We start from the raw sequence: 14,827 nt of genomic DNA, 5'->3' as shown, positions 1-14,827 counted from the left end.
CAGCGCACCCGGCTAAGACCCTTTATTTTGTTAACTACAGAAACACATCTATGTCAGTTAGCTCACTTGTTCACAAAAACCTCATGGCAGTTGGAAGATAAGAAAACCGACTTTTTTTTTTTTTTTTTGAGACGGAGTTTCGCTCTTGTTACCCAGGCTGGAGTGCAATGGCGCGATCTCGGCTCACCGCAACCTCCGCCTCCTGGGTTCAGGCAATTCTCCTGCCTCAGCCTCCCGAGTAGCTGGGATTACAGGCACGCGCCACCATGCCCAGCTAATTTTTGTATTTTCAGTAGAGACGGGGGTTTCACCATGTTGACCAGGATGGTCTCGATCTCTTGACTTTGTGATCCACCCGCCTCGGCCTCCCAAAGTGCTGGAATTACAGGCTTGGGCCACCGCGCCCGGCCCAGAAAACTGACGTTTAAAGAGGTAAAGCAAGTTTTCTGGGGTCATCACGCAAATGGTGGAAGGAGACCTGAACTGGTTTTTTTTTTTTTTTTTTTTTTGAGACGGAGTCTTGTGTCACCCATACTGGAGTGCAGTGGCCCGATCTCCGCTCATTGCAACCTCCACCTCCCAGGTTCAAGCAATTCTCCTGCCTCAGCCTCCTGAGTAGCTGGGATTACAGGCGAGCACCACCACGCCCGGCTAATTTTTGTATTTTTAGTAAGAGACATGGTTTCACCATGTTGGCCAGGCTGGTCTCGAACTCCTGACCTAGTGATCCGCCTGCCTCAGCTTCCCAAAGTGCTGGGATGACAGGCATGAGCCACGACACCCATCGAGACCTGAACTCTTGTTCAGGGTTTGATCGTCACTTTTTTTTTTTTTTTGAGTTTCGCTGTTGTTACCCAGACTGGAGTGCAATGGCGCAATCTCGGCTCACTGCAACCTCCGCCTCCTGGCTTCAGGCAATTCTCCTGCCTCAGCCTCCTGAGTAGCTGGGATTACAGGCATGCGCCACCATGCCCAGCTAATTTTTGTATTTTTAGTAGAGACGGGGTTTCACCTTGTTGACCAGGATGGTCTGGATCTCTTGACCTCGTGATCCACCCGCCTCGGCCTCCCAAAGTGCTGGGATTATAGGCGTGAGCCACCACGCCCGGCTGATTGTCACCTTTTAATTGACAGGTCAGCCCATCTGGACTGGTTCTGACCTCTACCCCAAGTTGCAGCTCTACATCTCTACCAGGAAGACTCAACACCTTAAACTGAGTCCAAAATAAAGTTCAGGGCTGCCTCGGTGGCTCACGCCTGTAATCCCAGCAATTTGGGAGGCCGAGGCAGGTGGATCACTTGAGGTCAGGAGTTTGAAACCAGTCTGGGCAACATGGTAAAACCCCATCTCTACTAAAACAAAAATTAGCTGGGCATGGTGGTGCATGCCTGTAATCCCAGCTATTCAGGAGGCTAAGGCAGGAGAATCACTTGAACCCGGGAGGCGGATGTCGCAGTGAGCCAAGATTGCACCACTGCACTCTAGCCTGGGTGACAGAGCGAGACTCTATCTCAAAAAAAAAAAGATACACTTTTTTTTGTTTTGTTTTTGAGTCACAGATCGCTCTGTTGCCCAGGCTAGAATGCAGTGGTGTAATCATAGCTCACTGCAGCCTCCACCTCTAGGGCTCGTGAGCCATCTCAGCCTCCCCAGTTGCCGGGACCACAGGCACACAGCACCACTCCTGGCTAATTTTTGTATTTTTTGGATAGACAGTGTTTTGCCATGTTACCCAGGCTACTGTTGTAACACTAGTCAAAAGAAAGCTGGTGGCCAGGCGAGGTGGCTCACGCCTGTGAACCCAGCAGTTCGGGAGGCCATGGTGGGCAGATTACTTAAAGTCTGGGGTTTGAGACCAGCTTGGCCAACATGGTGAAACTTCATCTCTACTAAAAATATAAAAAAGTAGCTGGGCGTGGTGGTGCATTGATGTGGTCCGTGAGATCGGCACGTCTGCTGGGGGTCTCTTGACCAGCAAGAGGGTCCCAATACCTGGAAGAGAGAGTGTGCGGAAGAAAAGAATGACAGAAAAGAATGAGGTCTGGAGGGCTGTATCAGGCCAGGCCCAAGACAGCAGTTTATTCTCCTGCACAAGAGTTTATATATGTTTTTTCATACAGTGACTGACGTAGATCCCATTACAAAAGTTTTATCAGGAGGGAACAGAAAATTACAAAGTAAGCAGGGGAGGGGGTAGCATACAGGTTTATCTAAAGGTCGCTGAACCCCAAACAAACAAAAGATTCTTATCCTATAAAGATTCTTATCCTCTTATCAATAACTACAGTTACAGTAAGTAACATCAAGGCAAGCGATAATTTGAGGGGTAGCAATTTTCTAGTAACATGTGAGCGGTCACAGGATTTAGTGAATGCAGGTAAACAGAGTCATAAAACCAGCCCAGAACGGGAACTTCAAGGGAGACAATAGTCGCGTAAATGGTCACGCAGGCCTCACCCAGACGTGCCATTAGCTCAGTGGATCAAGAACAGGCTTCTGCAAACTCAGGCTTCTATCATTTCCTTCTTTTTTCCTCAGCTCGACTACCCTCAGTGGGGGGAGAATATGTCCGGGCTCTAACTCCATAATGGCGGAGACACAGAGGGGTCTCTCCGCTGGTGGAGTGATCCCCATAGTGCATGACTGTAATTCCAGCTATTCCTGAGGCAGAGGTTGCAGTGAGCTGAGATTGTGCCACTGCACTCTGGCCTTGGCAACAGAGTGAAACTCTGTCTAAAAAAAAAAAAAAAAAAAGAAAAAAAGAAAAAAAAAGATAGAGTTATGCAGTTATGAGCAAATTGCTGTTTTCAGAATTTCAGTTTATTATAAAAAAATAGAAATAAATCCTACCTTACGATTTTGTGAAGATAAAAAGCTGGAGTGGCAGACAAAGATTTCTCAGCAGAGTATTTAAAGGAGTCAGTTAATCAAGAGACACAATCTAAAACATGTATACAACTAATAACAGAACTGCAAGATATATGAAGCAGAAACGGATAGAACTGCTAGAGGGAATATAAAAATCCACAATTATAGTTGGAGATCTCAATACCCTTCTCTCAATAAACGATAGAGCAAAGTAGGAATAAAACTAGCAAGGAAAGCCATGCGCCATGGCTCACGCCTATGATCCCAGCACTTTGGGAGGCCGAGGCGGGCAAATCACCTGAGGTCAGGAGTTCAAGACCAGCCTGGCTATCATGGTGAAACCCCATTTTATAAAAAAATAAAAAAACAAAAATTAGCCGGGCGTGGTGGTCCCAGCTACTCCGGCGGCTGAGGCAAGAGAGTCGCTTGAAACTGGGAGGTAGATGGCTCCACTGTATTCCAGCCTGGAGACAGTCATTTTGTGACATGAAATTGAGGTAGAGGGGCTAAGTAACTCACCCAAGCTCTCATGAACAATAAGTGTTGGTATCAGGATTCAAACCCAGGCAGTCTAGAACTCCTAAGTCAGGCAACCAATACTGTCTGCCTACACAAAGACCAAGGCCAGAAGTGCCTGTTTTGACAGTTTAAAGGGGTGTTGCAAGCTGAAGTTTAGTGGAACCTGAACACCAACTGACAGCTCTGCTTCAGCTCTACCTTGAAGGTGGATAGAAATGCATTCACTTCCTGCCCAGCACTGCAGTTACCCAACCCCACCCTGAGAATATGAATTGAAAACATACTAAACCCATTGGTTCAGATAAAAAAACATTTCACTCAGGAGAGAGCTATGTAGTTAGAGCAGGACACGGATGGGACTGGGCATACACATATGAATGGGGCTGACTCATCTGGCTTCTTGAGCAGGGAATGTGTTTCTGCAGAGGTGCCACTTCTAGTTGTGGACTTGGCCAATTAGTCTTTCTGTTCCCATGGGAATATGCCGTATTAAAACCCAACTTGCCAGCTGCAGTGGCTCACCCCTATAATCCCAGCACCTTGGGAGGCTGAGCCAGGTGGATCATGAGGACAAGAGATCAAGACCATCCTGGCCAACAAGGTGAAAGCCTGTCTACTAAAAATACAAAAATTAGCAGGGCATGGTGTTGCCTGCCTGTAGTCCCAGCTACTCGGGAATCTGAGGCAGGAGAATCACTTGAACCTAAGAGGCAGAAGTTGCAGTGAGCAGAGATCGTGCCACTGCACTCCAGCCTGGGCGACAGAGCAAGCCTCTGTCTTAAAAAAAAACAGCTCCAGCTAATTTTTTATTTTTGGTAGAGATGGGGTTTCACTACCTTGCCCAGGATAGTCTCAATCTCTTGACCTCGTGATCTGCCCACTAGGCCCTATCCTTCAGGTTACTGAACATTTCTTATATTGGCAGCCAGTGCAGGGGTCTTGACAAAGGTTCCATTATGACTCATATCATGAGGCCAGCAATTCTGGCAAGTTTCAGGCCACACCACTTAGGTACAGGTAGCAAAGGCCTAACCAGCTCATCAGCTAGTGATACAACAACCTTCCTGTTACTAACAGATTCTCCTCCACTACATTGTGGGATGCTAAAGGATTGGTCTAAAACCTAATCTTGCACTCAACCCTGACTTATGGTCATATTGGTCAGGATGTAGCATCCATTTTTCCAATAAACTGCCAATATAAACTGAATCCAGGCTGGGTGCAATGGCTCACACCCGTAATCCCAGCAACTTTGGGAGGCTGAGGTGGGTGGATCACCTGAGGTCAGGAGTTTGAGACCAGCCGAACAAAGAAACCCCCATCTTTACTGAAAATACAAAAATTAGCTGAGCGTGGCTGTGCATGCCTATAATCACAGCTACTCGGGGGCTGGGGTCGCAGTGAGCCGAGATCATGCCATTGCACTACAGCCTGGGCAACAAAAGTGAAATGCAGTCTCCAAAAAACCCCCACTACACAGGGAAAATGATGAAATGTAAAACAAGTGACACCACTTAGCTGTTATCAAAAGTCAGAGTAAGAAAAAAAAAACGACAAAAACCTGAACCCAAGGTGGACCCACCTAAGACGAGGCCTTAGGGTCTTTAGAAGGGAAGCTATCATGCTAGTTTCCTTAAGCAGCAGCATTCATACAGATTTTCGGCTGATGTCACCACAGGCATTTCCACATAAAAATGATCCACAAACATGTACAGTCATCTTTTATTTCATAAATACATTAACATAGGCGATTTCTTAGGTAAATTACAAATACGTTAGAAATTATACAGAAGCAAAATACTCAAGGACTTTAACACACCTGCCAAAATTGGCTGTAAGGTCAAGCAACACTTCTCTGGTTCTTAAGGTGTGAATGAGGTGAAAATGATGTGCATTTTTAACCAATTGCCAAATTCCAAAGTCTTTAATACAAAACAAACTTCTGTTTAGAGGGCAACTTTTACAAGAGGTATGAAATGTACCCCAATCTTTTCCTCCCAGTCTGCCAAAGACTGTGAAACCCTCCCTGTTAAAAAAAAATCAGTTTACCTACTCTCCCTTCTATATAAAGGACCCAAAAATTAAATGTCAATGCCCAATGTGAAGTGCAGATCCTCTTCTTTCCTAAAGGAAAAGAAATAATGATTAAACTCCTGAAATCCTACTTCAGCTTAAAATCTGGTGCCCTAGACATGTCTCCTGCATGGTTTGTCTCCCCAGTCATTGTCCACAGGACTCTGGGAAGCTGTAGGAATATGCAGGCGCAGACACGAGGCCCAGCTTCATCTCCAACGTTGTGGAAAGGGACTGCACATCACGGGGCAGAGCCCTATGCTCCCCTGCGCCACTTGGACAGAGCCTGGGGAGAGTGACCTCCCAGGGTATCCACGTTGGATTGCTCCTTAGTGAGGAGTTGGAGTAACTGAGAAATCCAATGTTGCTAACCATCCACATTTTCAAGAGCTAGAACCTTTTTCTCAGGTCAGGCTACACATGTAGATAAAGCTCATTAAACGTTCCTACAGTTCATTAGGGTAGCTTTTACTACCTTGTACCCTCTTAATGAACTGACTAAAAAAAGCAATTTTTATAGAATACACAGAACCTATGAAGATGTCAAATACCTACAAAAATGTGGCAAAGTTTATATTTGGATATATCAAACAAAAGTATTCCTCTGAGAATGAGGAAATGCCTGAGGTAAATCCTGACCAAATAGAATAAAAGGTCTCTTCAATCCTACTTCCATTACAGAAATCACTGACAAAGAGCTGACAAGCCAAAAGAATTCAAAGATTTACTTACCAAGTGTTACTTGAAATACTTAATGAATCCTGCAAAAGAAGGTATTAATCTATTAGTACAGTAAAGCACTAATTTTTTTTAAAGAGGGGCCTATCGCTGTTGCCCAGGGTTGGAGGGCACAATCATAGGTCACTGCAGCCTGCAACTCCTGGGCTCAGCTTCCCCAGTAGCTGCGACTCCAGCTACCTACCGTCATGCCTGGCTACTTTTTAGTCAATTTTTCTGAAACACGTTAAGACTTCAATCCAGATTCGATGCTCTAGAAGGCTGTTTCCTGCATGGTTTGTCTCCCCAGTCATTGTCCAGAGGACTCTGGGAAGCTGTAGGAATATGCAGGCGCAGACTCAAGGCCCAGCTTCATCTCCAACGTTGTGGAAAGGGACTGTACATCATGGGGCAGAGCCCTATGCTCCCCTGTGCCACTTGGACAGAGCCCGGGGAGAGTGACCTCCCGGGTGTATCCACGTTGGATAATGTGTAACGAATGAAATTTACAAAACCTAATAGGAAACAGTTTCATCTAGCTGTTACAGGCTTCCCGGAGAAATCCATGTTACTACACATCTTCAGAGCGCAAACGAGTTTCCATCCCGTCCACAGGTGGCGTGTTAAAAAAAAAAATTGGCTTATAGACCGATAACATGATGTATTCAGCCATTCTGATTACTTTTCAAAAGGCAGTTAGTACTATGCGGATGGTGCAGCAGCAGCAGAGACAATTAGGCTTAGCTATCCTATATTCAAATCAAACACGTGGACTTGTTAAACTACCCCCAAACCGGCCAGGCACGGTGGCTCACGCCTTTAATCTTAGCACTTTGGGAGGCCAAGACAGACAGATGGTCTAAGCTCAGAAGTTCGAGACCAGCTTGGGCAAGATATAAAAAAAAATCAGCTGGGTGTGTTGGTGGGCGCCTATAGTATCAGCTACACAATACGCTGAACCATGAGAATTGCTTGAACCCGGGAGGCGGAGGTTGCAGTGAGCCAAGTTCGCGCCACTGCACTGCAGCCTGGACAATGCGAAATTGTCTCAAAAAAAACCAAAATTCAACATGGAGAAACTCCGTCTCTACTAAATATACAAAGCAAGCCGGGCGTGGTGGCGCATGCCTGTAATCGCAGCTACTCGGAAGGCTGAGGCAGGAGAATCGCTTAAACCCATGAGACGGAGGTTGTGGTAAGCTGAGATCATGTCACTGCACTCCAGACTGGGTGACAAAACCAGACTCTGTCTCAAAAAAAAAAAAAAAAGAACAAAAAACAACATGATTTTCATAGGGAAGCCTGGTTACTGACCCAAGGTCCTAGAAGTGCAGCTCAGCTAACAGGCATCTGATAATACTCACCGAGGCGAGCAACCGAGGGTTGCGACTTTGTCTCCAAGAGGCCGAACTAGCGCAAAGCATCCTTATTTAAACGTTACGAAGTGCCCGGAAGTCACGGAATGTCTATTGCGCGTGCGCAAGAACATGCGCAGTTATAGAATTGGAAACTCGCTGAGGCTTCTGGGAATCTATTGCAGATTGAGCCTCACCCTTGCCTGTCTCGGAGGTCTCTCGCGGTAGTGGAACCTTCGCGCGGGACCTTGCTGGGGAATGTACATTACAGAAATAGGTTTGTATATACGTAGCTGCGGAGGATGTTTACTTCTGTGCAATCACCGCGCACAGTCTGTAGGGCATACCCTTAGATAAACTGGCCAAAATATTTTTGAGGTAGCCTAACGTGGTGGCTCACGCCTGATTCCAGCACTTCTGAAGGCCGAGGTGGGGGCAGATGGCTTGGGGCCAGGAGTTCGAGACCGGTATGGGCAGCACGGCGAAATCCCGTCTCTACAAAAAATACAAACATTCGCCGGGGGTGGTACCGCGCGCCTCTTGTGCCAGCTGCTCAGGAGGCTGAGGCATGAGAATCGCTTGAACGCAGGAGACGGTGGTTGCAGTGAACCGAGATCGCGCAAGTGCGTTCCAGCCGGGTCGACAGAGAGACTCTGTCTCTAAGTAAATAAATAAATAACTCTATCTCCAAATAAATAAATTTAACGTTGGAATAATAAGAATGCAAAATGTAAAAATACATCTAGAGAGCGGGGCGCGGTGGCTCACGCCTGTAATCCCAGCACTTTGGGAGGCCGAGGCGGGTGGATCACGAGGTCAAGAGACCGAGACCATCCTGGTCAACATGGTGAAACCCCATCTCTACTAAAAATACAAAAAATTAGCTGGGCATGGTGGCGCGTGCCTGTAATCCCAGCTACTCAGGAGGCTGTGAAAGTCAGGAGAATTGCCTGAACCCAGGAGGCGGAGGTTGCGGTGAGCCGAGATCGCGCCATTGCACTCCAGCCTGGGTAACAAGAGCGAAACTCCGTCTCGGAAAAAAAAAAAAAAAAAAAAAAAAACATCTAGAGAAATAAGGAGTCTCAAAAGGAATTGAATCTGCCCTGTCACCTGTGAAAGAAATAATCTGATAAATGTGAAGGTAAATAAGATGTAAGTGGCCGGGCGCGGTGGCTCAAGCCTGTAATCCCAGCACTTTGGGAGGCCGAGGCGGGTGGATCACGAGGTCGAGAGATCGAGACCATCCTGGTCAACATTGTGAAACCCCGTCTCTATTAATACAAAAAAAATTAGCTGGGCACGGTGGCGCGTGCCTGTAATCCCAGCTACTCAGGAGGCTGAGGCAGGAGAATTGCCTGAACCCAGGAGGCGGAGGTTGCGGTGAGCCGAGATCGCGCCATTGCACTCCAGCCTGGGTAACAAGAGCGAGACTCCGTCTCAAAAAAAAAAAAAAAAAAAAAAAAAAAAAAAAAAAAAAAAAAAAGATGTAAGTGACCCTAGACGAATCAGATAAAAACTCCTGGCTGGGCGCGGTGGCTCACGCCTGTAATCCCAGTACTTTTGGGGCCGAGGCGGCGGTGGGGGTGGAGGGGAAATCACAAGGTCAGAAGTTCGAGACCAGCCTGGCCAACATAGTGAAACCCCTTCTCTACCAGAAGTACAAAAATTAGCTGGGCGTGGTGGCGCGCGCCTGTAGCCTAGCTACTCAGGAGGCTGAGGCAGGAGAATCGCTTGAACCCGGGAGATTGCAGTGAGCCGGGATCGCACCACTGCACTCCAGCCTGGATGACAGAGCGAGACTCCGTCTCCAAACAAAGAAAACAAAAACCTCTTTTGCACAACAGTGTGAATGTACTTAAAAGCACTGCCTTATACTTTTTTTTTTTTTTTTTTTGAGATGGAGTCTTGCTCTGTCCACCCAGGCTGGAGTGGGTGCAATGGCGGGATCTCGGCTCACTGCAACCTCCGCCTCCCGCGTTCAAGCAGTTCTCCTGCCTCAGCCTCCAGAATAGCTGAGACTACAGGCACGCGCCACCACGCCCAGCTAATTTTTGTATTTTTAGTAGAGATGGGGTTTCACTATGTTGACCAGGCTGGTATGGAACTCCTGACTTCAAGTGATCTGTCTGCCTTGGCCTCCCAAAGTGTTGGGATTACAGGCGTTAGCCACTGCGCCTGGCAAGCAGTGGTTCTTAAAGTGTGATCAATCAGCAGACCACAGGGTTCCTGAGACCTTTTGGGAGGTTTTGTTAATAATACTCAGACTTTATTTGCCTTTTTTGCTCTGTTGACAAAAAATGATGTGAAAAATCATTGTAAAAATGATGTAAAAAAGTCAGTGGTGCCAGGCATGGTTGCATGGGCCTGCAATCCTAGCTATTCAGGAGACCGAGGTGGGAGGATTGCTTGAGCTCCGAAGCTCAACAGTTTGGACAACATAGTGAGGCCCAGTTTTAAAAATAAACGAATTAAGTAATTAATTTTAAAAAAGCAACAGTGGGTAAAATTGCTTGTGCCCAGAACAAATCAAGGGGCTGTCACCAACGTGTACTGGAAATCATCATCACAAAATCTTAAAATCAGTTTAAAAAAATCACAAAATCATTTAAAAAGTTAAGAATATTTTTGATGGGGGCCAGGCGTGGTGGCTCATGACTGTAATCCCAGCTCTTTGGGAGGCCGAGGCGAGTGGATCACCTGAGGTCAGGAGTTTGAGACCAGCCTGACCAACATGGCAAAACCCAGTCTCTACTAAAAATACAAAAATAGCCAGGCGTGGTGGTGGGCACCTGTAATCCCAACTACTTGGGAGGCTGAGGCAGGAGAAATTGCTTGAACTCGAGAGGCGGAGGTTGCAGTGAACTGAGATCACACAACTGCACACCAGCCTGGGTGACAGAGCAAGACTCCGGCCTCCTAAAAAAAAAAATTCTTGATGGGGAAATACAAATCATTTTTATTATTTCTCAATCTTTGAATATCTGTGTCTTTAACACTCTGCATGATAAAGTGAGAAGTACACATAAAGTACTTTGCTGCATCCAGCACAGTGGTTTTCTCTAGGAACTTATATGAGTTGTAAACTGAAAGAGCCACATTTTTTGTGGAATAACATTTCACTTGAAAGAATGGCTGACAACTTTTCCAACTACATATCTGTGTGAGACTTAAACCAAAGTTTTATTATTATTGTTTTTTAGAGACAGGGTCTCATTTTGTCACCTAGGTTAGACTACACTGCTACAATTATACCTCACGCGTCCTGGAAGTCCTAGTCTCAAGCAATCCTGTTTCAGTCTCCTGAGGAGCTGGGACAACTGGTGTGCGCCACTGCGCCTGGCTTAAACCAAAGTCATATATTCTAACTATACTCAAACCGAAACAACACATAATAATAGATAGAATGTAGGTGCAGATATGAGAATTGAACTGGAGTCTATTAAACCAGACATTAGAGAATTGTAAAAAAGTGGACAGGCGTGGTGGCTTACGCCTGTAATCCCAGCACTTTGGGAGGCCAAGGAGGGCGGATCATGAGGTCAGGAGATTGAGACCATCCTGGCTACCATGGTGAAACCCCATCTCTACTAAAAATATAAAACATTAGCCAGGCGTGGTGGCATGTGCCTGTAATCCCAGCTACTCAGGATGTTGAGGCAGGAGAGTAGCTTGAACCCAGGAGGCGGAGGTTGCAGTGAGCCGAGATCACACTATGGCACTACAGCCTGGGCGATGGAGCAAGAATCCATCTAAAAAAAAAAAAGTAAAACAGTGCCACTCTTCTCACTAGTTATTTTTGGAAAACTTTCTTTCCATAAAAATATATTAATTCCGGCTGGGTGTGGTGGCTCACACCTGTAATCCCAGCACATTGGGAGGCCAAGGCAGGTGGATCATCTGAGATCAAGAGTTCAAGACCAGCCTGGCCAACATAGTGAAACCTGATCTTTACTAAAAATACAAAATTAGCCAAGCATGGTGGCACATGCCTGTAATTCCAGCTACTTGGGAGGCCGAAGCAGGAGAATTGCTTGAACCCAGGAGGCGAAGTTGCAGTGAGCCAAATTGTGCCATTGCACTCCAGCCTGGGCAACAGAGCAAGACTCTTGTCTCGAAAAATATATATATATATGATTATATATTAATAAATTAACAATTAATAGATATTAATTCCAGCTCCTAGAGAAATTGGTAAAAAACAACAAAAAATTAAAAATATTAATGTAATCTTGTAATGGGATTATTATTATTATTTTTTGAGATGGAGTCTAGCTTTGTCACCCAGGCTGGATTACAGTGGTGCAGTCTTGGCTCACTGCAACCTCTGCCTCCCAGGTTCATGTGATTCTCCTGCCTCAGCCTCCTGAATAGCTGAGATTACAGGCGCCCACCACTATACCCAGCTAATTTTTGTGTTTTCAGTAGAGATGGGGTTTCACCATCTTGGTCAGGCTGGTCTTGAATTCCTGATCTTGTGATCCACCTGCTTCAATCTCCCAAAGTCCTGGAAGTACAGGCGTGAGCCACCAGGCTCGGCCAATTGTTTTATTTATTTATTTTTTTTGAGACAGAGTTTTGCTCTTGTTGCCCAGGCTGGAGTGCACTGGTGTAATCTTGGCTCACTGCAGCCTCTGCCTCGTGGGTTCAAGCGATTCTCCTGCCTCAGCCTCCCAAGTAGCAGGGATTACAGGCATGTGCCACCATGCCCAGCTAATTTTTTGTATTTTTAGTAGAGACGGGGTTTCACAGCATCGGCCAGGCTGGTCTTGAACTCCTGACCTCAGGTGAGCCACCCACCTTGGCCTCCCAAAATGCTGGGATTACAGGCGTGAGCCACCACGCCTGGCCTATTTATTTTTTGAGATGGAGTTTCACTCTTGTTGCCCAGGCTGGAGTGCAATGGCATGACCTCGGCTCACTGCAACCTCTGCCTCCCGGGTTCAAGTGATTCTCTTGCCTCAGGCTCCCAAGTAGCTGGGATTACTGGAGCCTGCCATCAGGCCCGGCTTTTTTTTTTTTTTTTTTTTTTTTTTTTGCTACAGAGTCTTGCTCTGTCACCCAGGCTAGAGTGCAGTGGCACAATCTCATCTCACTGCAACCTCCGCCTCCCAGGTTCAAGCAATTCTGTCTCAGCCTTCGAATTAGCTGGGATAACAGGTGTGTACCACTACTCCCAGCTGATTTTTTTTTATTTTTAGTAAAGATGAGTTTTCACTATGTTGGCCAGGTTGGTCTTGAACTGACCTCAGGTGATCCACCCACTCAGCCTCCCAAAGTGCTGGGATTACCAGTGTGAGCCACTGCACCCAGCGGAATGGTGTTCAGTCAAGCACGGTGGCTCACGCCTGTAATCCCAGCACTTTGGGAGGCCGAGGTGGGTGGATCACCTGAGATCGGGAGTTTGAGATCAGCCTGACCAACATGGAGAAACTCCGTCTCTACTAAAAATACAAAATTAGCCAGGCGTGGTGGTGCATGCCTGTAATCCCAACTACTTGGGAGGCTGAGGCAGGAGACTTGCTTGAACCCGGGAGGCAGAGGTTGTGGTGAGCTGAGATTGTGCCATTGCACTCCAGCCTGGGCAACAAGAGCAAAACAGTGTCTCAAAAAAAAAAAAAAAAAAAAATTAAAAAGAATTAGGAAAAAAATGGTGTTCAGGGAAGAAGCCAGCAGCACAGAGAAAGATCAACCAGAGAAGGAGAACCAGTAGACCGTGGTGCCTCAGAAGCCAAGGACATTTCCCAAAGCACCAAATGTTGCAAAGCAGCCATATGCAATGACTGAAGGCTTTTGGAAGTAGCAGTTAACTGAGAAATCACTGGTGACCACAGCAAAGCCATATTGGTTTGGATTTCATTTCGATTTTAATGAGCTGAGTGAATATGGCCTTAGATAGGGAAAGTGAGATTCACAGACCAGAGGTTATAAAGCAAGGTCAAGAAGCCTGTTCAGTTTCCATCTCCATCACTACTTTTTCCTCTGTCAGTCATTTAGCTCAGCTGCCTGGCATGGGAATTTGGGTTGTTTAACATTGGAATAGATTTTGTGAAGGAGGTATAGGAAAAGCAGGAGAGAGGGTAATAGATTGAAGAGAAAGTGTGGTCACGGGAAGATTGTCTGTTGTGGGGGAGGGTATGAGGAGGTAAGCATTAAATAATATTAATGCTCTCCCTCATAATCTTCACTAAGGATTTTGTGTCCTCAGTGCCAAATGGAGGGACATTAAAGCTATTTGTTCCCGTCAGCTGACCTCTATGCGCTACATAGGAGGCAACATTCGTTGGGGAAGAAATTAACAATACCCACACAAAACGACAGATGGAGCAAGAGGTTTGGGTTGCTGGTGATTCCTGGTTTTCCCTTCATGCCTCTTAGGGCTGAAATGGAATAGAAGGTTGAAACAGTGGTGCTGTGTTTTGGCTTCGGGGCTAGGATTTTCTTTGGTGTACATTGTCATCTTTTTGTACTATTTCAACCTCTGCCTATTCAGTGTCCATTGGACCTGCCCCTCCTCTTTTTTCAAGAGACAGGGTCTATATTGCCCAGGTTGGTATTGAACTCCTGGGCTCAAGTGATCCTTTCACATCAACCTTCGAAGTAGCTGGGACTATAGGTGTGCACCACTGCACCCAGCTGGACCTGCCTTTTCCTGGGGTGTAGTTATATAAATCCACAGAGACCCAAAATTCATTCCTTGTTTTGGCAAACACTGGAAAATCTGCATCTTCAAAACAGCTTTCTGGAGACAATTTAACCCCAAAAGGGCAACAGCAATTTGAGACTTCTTTGGAGGGCTAGTAGAAGGACAGTCTGGGAGCAGGTAGAATCCAGTGGCACAAGGAATTCTGACTCATGGTTTCTTTTAACTCTTGGTAAAGGGTGGTGCACTAAACAAGGCCAGTCTCTGAAGTGACAAATAGAAATGAGTCATTGCTGAGGCCACCTGGACTGAAACTGGGCTGCTTACCAGAAAAGATAATATAAAGTACTAAGTGTCCTGGGCCAGGCGCGGTGGCTCACACCTGTAATCCCAGCACTTTGGGAGGCCGATCACGAGGTCAGGAGTTTGAGATCAGCCTGGCCAACACGGTGAAATCCCATCTCGACAAAGAATACAAAAATTAGCTGGGCGTGGTGGCTCATGCCTGTAATCCCAGCTACTTGGGAGGCTGACGCAGGAGAATCGCTTGAACCTAGGAGGCAGAGGTTGCAGTGAGCCAAGATCAGGCCACTGCATTCCAGCCTGGGTGACAGAGCAAGACTCCCTCTCGGGGGGGCAGGAGGGGAAGTACCA

The 14,827-nt window shown here is 46.4% G+C and overlaps 1 long non-coding RNA gene and 2 other non-coding genes across 3 annotated transcripts; all 3 read right to left on the bottom strand.

Annotated features, from left to right (window-relative positions):
- Positions 1-5,098: 5,098 nt before the first annotated feature.
- LOC105708459 (uncharacterized) lies at positions 5,099-7,623 on the bottom strand. Its single transcript, XR_010337759.1, has 3 exons — positions 7,543-7,623; positions 6,194-6,222; positions 5,099-5,512 (listed from the first exon to the last, which is right to left on the bottom strand). It is a non-coding gene; the product is annotated as an uncharacterized LOC105708459 (long non-coding RNA).
- On the bottom strand, positions 5,579-5,782 carry LOC135269540 (small nucleolar RNA SNORA73 family). Its single transcript, XR_010337801.1, has one exon. It is a non-coding gene; the product is annotated as a small nucleolar RNA SNORA73 family (small nucleolar RNA).
- LOC135269541 (small nucleolar RNA SNORA73 family) lies at positions 6,459-6,663 on the bottom strand. The gene has a single exon (XR_010337802.1). It is a non-coding gene; the product is annotated as a small nucleolar RNA SNORA73 family (small nucleolar RNA).
- Positions 7,624-14,827: the final 7,204 nt, after the last annotated feature.

This window comes from Aotus nancymaae, unplaced genomic scaffold (genome assembly GCF_030222135.1).
Source record: "Aotus nancymaae isolate 86718 unplaced genomic scaffold, 86718_ANA_hifiasm-v0.15.2.pri h1tg000053l, whole genome shotgun sequence".
NCBI classification, from domain to species: Eukaryota; Metazoa; Chordata; class Mammalia; order Primates; family Aotidae; genus Aotus; species Aotus nancymaae.
Note: the sequence above shows the minus strand (reverse complement) of the source record. Positions and strands in the feature narration are given on the sequence as shown.